This window comes from Triticum dicoccoides, chromosome 3A (genome assembly GCF_002162155.2).
Source record: "Triticum dicoccoides isolate Atlit2015 ecotype Zavitan chromosome 3A, WEW_v2.0, whole genome shotgun sequence".
Classification (NCBI taxonomy): domain Eukaryota; kingdom Viridiplantae; phylum Streptophyta; class Magnoliopsida; order Poales; family Poaceae; genus Triticum; species Triticum dicoccoides.
Window position 1 is genome coordinate 594218010 of NC_041384.1, and position 7094 is coordinate 594225103.

Sequence of the window (7094 nt, forward strand, 5' to 3'; positions counted from 1 at the left end):
GCAGGAAACACAGGGGATCGAGCTCCAGCCGCGGCCACTGAAGGAAACGGCGTCGGCAGGTTCCTCCGTCGCCACTCCGGGCTCCTCCACCCCACCCCCTCCGACGGGCTCCAACGGCTCTCTCCGTCCATTCCCTCGCCCCCGCACTGGCCATCGAGCTCCAGGCCGACTCCAACAGGTAGCCGTTTGTGCTATTTAGCTGATTTTTTTATGTACTGTGTGAAATTGAATGATGTGTGTACTGTCCCATTTGACAGAATTGTTGCTGATTGGGCTGCGTGGTTGTGCAATTTGACAAGATTTGAGTGTTGTGCATTTGCAAGTGCCGTGCAATGGGAGAAATTGACAATGAGATGCCTCAAATTGGCAAGAGGTTTAGAAATCCGGATGAAGCTTGGCTGTTTTGGGTTGCATATGGAGGCCGTGTTGGGTTTGATGTGAGGAAGAGAAACAAGCATGTAAGTAAGATGGATGGTCAAGTGACTTCATGCATATTTGTTTGCTCCAATGAGGGTATACGAAAGAAAGGGATAACAATGAATCATGAGCCAAAACGTGTTCGAGCTGAAACAAGGACAAATTGCAAAGCTCGCATGACTATATCATTGGACCGAGTGCAAAGAAATTACGAAGTCACAGATATTGTGTTGGAACACAATCATTGTCTTCAATTGCCACAAACATGTCACTTGATGGCATCACAAAGGAAGATTTCCGAACTACAAGCTTTTGAAATAGAAGCTGCCGAGGATTCAGGAATAATGCCCCAAGCTGCACATGAGTTTGCTTGTCGCCAAGTTGGTGGACCATTGAACCTGGGCTACACTTGTCGTGATCAAAAGAATTATTTGCGAACCAAGCGACAAAGAGAGTTGGCTTACGGTCAGGCTGGTAGTATGTTGAAGTATTTTCATAACAAAATGATCGAAAACCCATCTTTCCAATATGCTTTGCAGCTGGATTGTGAGGAAGATATAGCCAACATATTTTGGGCTGATGCTAAAATGCTTCTTGACTATGAACACTTTGGTGACGTTGTCACATTTGATACAACTTTTGGCACAAACAAAGAATATAGGCCATTTGGTGTTTTTCTTGGGCTCAATCAGTTTAGAGAAACCACCATTTTTGGCGCGGCATTGCTATTTGATGAAACATTTGAGTCATTTAAATGGCTTTTTGAGACTTTTCTAGCTGCACATAATGGGAGCCAACCTAGAACTATTTATACGGATCAAGATGCGGCCATGGGGAAAGCTATAGATAATGTCTTCACGGAATCATATCATGGATTGTGCACCTTTCATATAATGCAGAATGCTGTTAAGCATTTATGTCCATTGAAGGGTGAAGAAAAAGATGAAGGAGGGAAAGAGAAAGATGGAGAGGACGGTGAACATGAAGATGAAGAAGAAGAGAAAGAGTCTCATATTATCACAGATTTTAGTGAATGCATGTATGGCTATGAGGACAAAGTAGAATTTCAAGAAGCATTTGACAATATGAGAAATAAAGTGCACAAGCAAACTTGGTTAGATAGTATCTACAAGTTGAAAGAAAAGTGGGCTGAATGTTATATGAGAGATGTGTTCAGTTTGGGAGTGAGAAGTACACAACTTAGTGAGAGCTTCAACAATTCATTGAAAAACCATTTGAAATCAGATTTTCATATTGTTCGGTTCTTGATGCATTTTGAGAGGACAGTGGAGGTAAAAAGAACAAAGGAATTGCAATCTGAATTTGAACAAAGGAAGAAGTTGCCAAGAATCAAGATGCACACACCGATGTTGGTGCTAGCAAGCAAAGAATACACTCCAATTATCTTTGAATCTTTTCAAGGTGAATATGAGAGATCCATGGCTGCATGTACTAGAGTCTTGGATGGAAATAACAAATTTGGGGTTGCTATTGGGAGTTTGCATGGTGATTTACATTTTGAGGAGGAGCGCATAGTGATCGGTGATCCTTTGACCAAAACCGCTTCATGTAGTTGTGGAATGTTCAATAGGGCATGAATATTGTGTGGACATGGTCTCAAAGTTCTTGACTTGATGAATATAAAGACATTACCAACACATTATGTATTAAAGAGATGGACTAGAGAAGCACGCAATGGAAGCATACAAGATAGACAAGGAAGGAATGTGGTAGAGAATCCAAAGTTTGAAGCCCAACTTTGGTACAAGGGTGTGTCTCACAAGTTTCACACTATGGCACATAAAGTAGCCAACTCTCTAAAGTGTCGTTTGATATTAGAAAATGCACTTGATTGCGTTGGTCCACAACTAGATGAGAAACTTGATGCAACTATGAATGCTACGAAAAAGCCATGTGATGACCAAGAAAATGTTGACCCAAATGTGCAACTAACTAGTGAGTTCTTGACTTGATGAAACTCTATGTTTTCCTAATCTCCCCCTCCATTTTTTTCTTTCACATATTTTATCAAAGCTGGTGGGGGCATGGCCCGTGCAGCTTTCAACATAGCTCCGCCACTACTTATCATGGTTTTAGTTTTAAAAGGTAGAAGATTATTTAGCTATTGGAGAAGACAACCCCCTTCTCCTTAAAGATATTACCATGTTTTGCAATGAATAAAGTGGAGTTTTCTTTCGATAAAGGAGGGGACAATTGTAACGCCCCGAGACCGTTGCGCCAGGTGTCTTCCAGTTATTCGCTGTTGTTGCCATGTCATTCGCTTGCGTGTTGCATCTTGCCATGTCATCATTCGCATTGCATCATCAAGTTTTCGAAACTTGCATCCGTCCCGGTCTCCTCGTTCTCTCCGTTGTTCGTTCTGAGCGCAGACACACTTGCACGCGCCCACGGCATGTCCGAGATAGTATTTTATAAGTTGCCGGAAAATGTTCTCGGAATGGGATGAGAGTTGGCGCGCGGTGTTGTTTTGTTGTTAGTAGGCCGCCTGCCAAGTTTCATCGCATTCGGAGTCCGTTTGATGCCCTGACGGATAACTATAGCGACCGTATAGCCGGTCTAACGCCGGACGTATTCGGTCTCCGCAAACAGTCGTCGGGCCTCTCTCTCTTCTCTTCTCTTAGCCTGAGACCTTCTGCACAGTCCACTACCTACCGCCAGGCCTAGCCTAAGCTCTCTCGTCAGCCCGCGGCCCTCCTCTCGCGCGCGTCCGAAAGTTGTCCCGGACCCGACCCGAGCAGTCGTTACCGTTGTGTCCGGATCATCCTCAAACGTCTACAAAACATCTCCGTTTTGTTAATTGGACTCCCTAGCTATTTTATCCGCGATCGTCCAATTGCATAGTAGGGTCGAGATAGCCCCTAACCTAATCTGTGATGTATATTTATAGTCCACCCCTAGTCTAATTTCAGACCAAATCCCTAATTTCTAGGGATCCTCCCAGCCGCCGCCGCCGCACTCATTCCCCAACCTCGGGATCTCCTCCCGATCCACCTGCGCCTCTCCTTCCGCGCCCAGCCACTACTCTTCTTCGATCCAGATCCTCCTGCGCTCAGCCTCCTCCTCGCCAGTGCTTCCCCCGTCGAAGGCTCCTGGCCAGCAACAACAGTCACCAGGAACTACCCGTTCCTCCTTCTCCCTTCATTTTTCCCCTGGATCTCTCTCTCTCCCTCTCAGGTCTTTTCCTCTCGCTGACAGGGACGAGCGTGATGGAGAGGCAAGCTCCACGCCATGGCCTCCCCTGCTCACCCCGCCGTCCAGATCAGGCCGGGAACCGCCGCCCCGCCGCCCTCTCGTCCGGATCCAGCCGCCTGACCCTGCTGCCGTCAGAGCTCCGGAGCGTGACGCCATGGACCTCCCCGTCGCGCCTCCACGCCATGGCGCCCGAGGCCTCCCTGCAGGACCACGCCGTCTCGACCCTCTTCGGCAGCAGTCGCCGCCTCGTCCGGCCGCCGGAGTTCCCTCGCGCTAAGTTCGCCGTCGTCGCGCCGAGTCCGTTGCCAGACGTCATCGTTGCCTCTGCTTCACCCCCCATGTTGCTGTTGTCGCGTCCTGTTCCGTCTGAAGCTCCGACGCCAAGTTTCGCTGCTCGATCCCCTGCTGCGTTGACCGCAACCCGATCTAGACTGACTCGGGCTCATCCCACCGCACCGAGCAAGGCCCAGCCGGCTCCCCTGTGATTTCCGCATGGGCCGGCCTCCTCTCCAGCCACGGCCCAGCAGCCTCCAAGGCCCAGTCAAGAGCCCCGCGACTCAGCTGGCTCCAACGGCCTGGGCTTGGCCCGTGGTGAGGAAGCCCAGCACCCAGATCCAGCCGCATATGTTTTTCTTTGCGCGCTGTGATTTTCCTATTTGTTGGGAACGTAGTAATTTCAAAAAAAAATCCTACGCACACGCAAGATCATGGTGATGCATAGCAACAAGAGGGGAGAGTGTTGTCTACGTACCCTCGTAGACCGTTCGCGGAAGCGTTATATCAACGCGGTTGATGTAGTCGTACGTCTTCACGTCCGACCGATCCAAGTACCGAAAGCACGGCACCTCCGAGTTCTACACACGTTCGGCTCGGTGACGTCCTTGCCTTCTCGATCCACCAAGAGGGGCGAAGTAGTAGATGAGTTCCGGCAGCACGACGGCGTGGTGATGGTGTTGGTGAAGAACAATCTCCGTAGGGCTTCGCCTAAGCACTACGAAAACTATGGCGGAGGATAAACTAGAGGGGACGGGATTGCCGGCACACGGCTTGGTGTTTCTTGATGTGTCTTTGGTGCTAGCCCTGCCCCTCTATTTATATGTTGAGCCCTGGGGTCGAAACTTGGAGTAAAAGCCTCCACAAAGTCGGTTTCACCCGAAAGGCAAGAGTCCTTCTCGGACTCCAGGGCCAGACGCCAGGGACCCTGGCGTCTGGCCCCTGGACTCCGCAAAACTTCCTTTTGTGCTTTCCAAAAACCTTGTGGGCTTTCCCCTTTGGCCCAAATAAAGTGTTCTCCTACCCAAACATTTCGGGAAACATCCGGAACCCCTTTCGGTGAATTCCGGAACCCTTCCGGTGACCAAACACTATTATCCCATATATCAAACTTTATCTCCGGACCATTCCGGAGTTCCTCGTCATGTCTGTGATCTCATCCCGGACTCCGAACAACATTCGGTCATCAACATACATAACTCATATAGTACTATATCATCAACGAACGTTAAGCGTGTGGACCTTACGGATTCGAGAACTATGTAGACATGACCGAGACACCTCTCTGGTCAATAACCAATAGCGGGACCTGGATGCCCATATTGGCTCCTACATATTCTACGAAGATCTTTATCGGTCAGACCGCATAACGACATACGTTGTTCCCTTTGTCATCGGTATGTTACTTGCCCGAGATTCGATCGTTGGTATCTCAATACCTAGTTCAATCTCGTTACCGGCAAGTCTCTTTACTCGTTCCGTAATACATCATCCCGCAACTCATTGGTTGCAATGCTTGCAAGGCTTATAGTGATGTGCATTACCGAGTGGGCCCAGAGATACCTCTCCGACAATCGGAGTGACAAATCCTAATCTCGAAATACGCCAACCCAACAAGTACCTTTGGAGACACCTGTAGAGCACCTTTATAATCACCCAGTTACGTTGTGATGTTTGGTGGCACACAAAGTGTTCCTCCGGTAAACGGGAGTTGCATAATCTCATAGTCATAGGAACATGTATAAGTCATGAAGAAAGCAATAGCAACAAACTAAACGATCAAGTGCTAAGCTAACGGAATGGGTCAAGTCAATCACATCATTATCCTAATGATGTGATCCCGTTAATCAAATGACAACTCATGTCTATGGTTAGGAAACTTAACCATCTTTGATCAATGAGCTAGTCAAGTAGAGGCATACTAGTGACACTCTGTTTGTCTATGTATTCACACATGTATTATGTTTCCGGTTAATACAATTCTAGCATGAATAATAAACATTTATCATGAAATAAGGAAATAAATAATAACTTTATTATTGCCTCTAGGGCATATTTCCTTCAGTCTCCCACTTGCACTAGAGTCAATAATCTATATTACACAGTAATGATTCTAACACCCATGGAGCCTTGGTGTTGATCATGTTTTGCTCGTGGAAGAGGCTTAGTCAACAGGTCTGCAACTTTCAGATCCGTATGTATCTTGCAAATTTCTATGTCTCCCACCTGGACTAAATGCCGGATGGAATTGAAGCATCTCTTGATGTGCTTGGTTCTCTTGTGAAATCTGGATTCCTTTGCCAAGGCAATTGCACCAGTATTGTCACAAAAGATTTTCATTGGACCCGATGCACTAGGTATGACACCTAGATCGGATATGAACTCCCTCATTTGCTGCTTCCGAAGCAGCTATGTACTCCACTTCACATGTAGATCCCGCCACGACGCTTTGTTTAGAACTGCACCAACTGACAGCTCCACCGTTTAATATAAACACGTTTCCGGTTTGCGATTTAGAATCGTCCGGATCAGTGTCAAAGCTTGCGTCAACGTAACCATTTACGATGAGCTCTTTATCACATCCATAAATGAGAAACATATCCTTAGTCCTTTTCAGGTATTTCAGGATGTTCTTGACCGCTGTCCAGTGATCCACCCCTGGATTACTTTGGTACCTCCCTGCTAGATTTATAGCAAGGCACAAATCAGGTCTAGTACACAGCATTGCATACATGATAGAGCCTATGGCTGATGCATAGGGAACATCTTTCATCTTCTCTCTATCTTCTGCAGTGGTCGGGCATTGAGTCTTACTCAACTTCACACCTTGTAACACAGGCAAGAACCCTTTCTTTGCTTGATCCATTTTGAACTTTTTCAAAACTTTGTCAAGGTATGTGCTTTGTGAAAGTAAAATTAAGCGTCTTGATCTATCTCTATAGATCTTGATGCCCAATATGTAAGCAACTTCACCGAGGTCTTTCATAGAAAAACTTTTATTCAAGTATCCCTTTATGCTATCCAGAAATTCTATAACATTTCCAATTAGTAATATGTCATCCACATATAATATCAGAAATGCTACAGAGCTCCCACTCACTTTCTTGTAAATACAGGCTTCTCCAAAAGTCTGTACAAAACCAAATGCTTTGATCACACTATCAAAGCGTTTATTCCAACTCCGAGAGGCT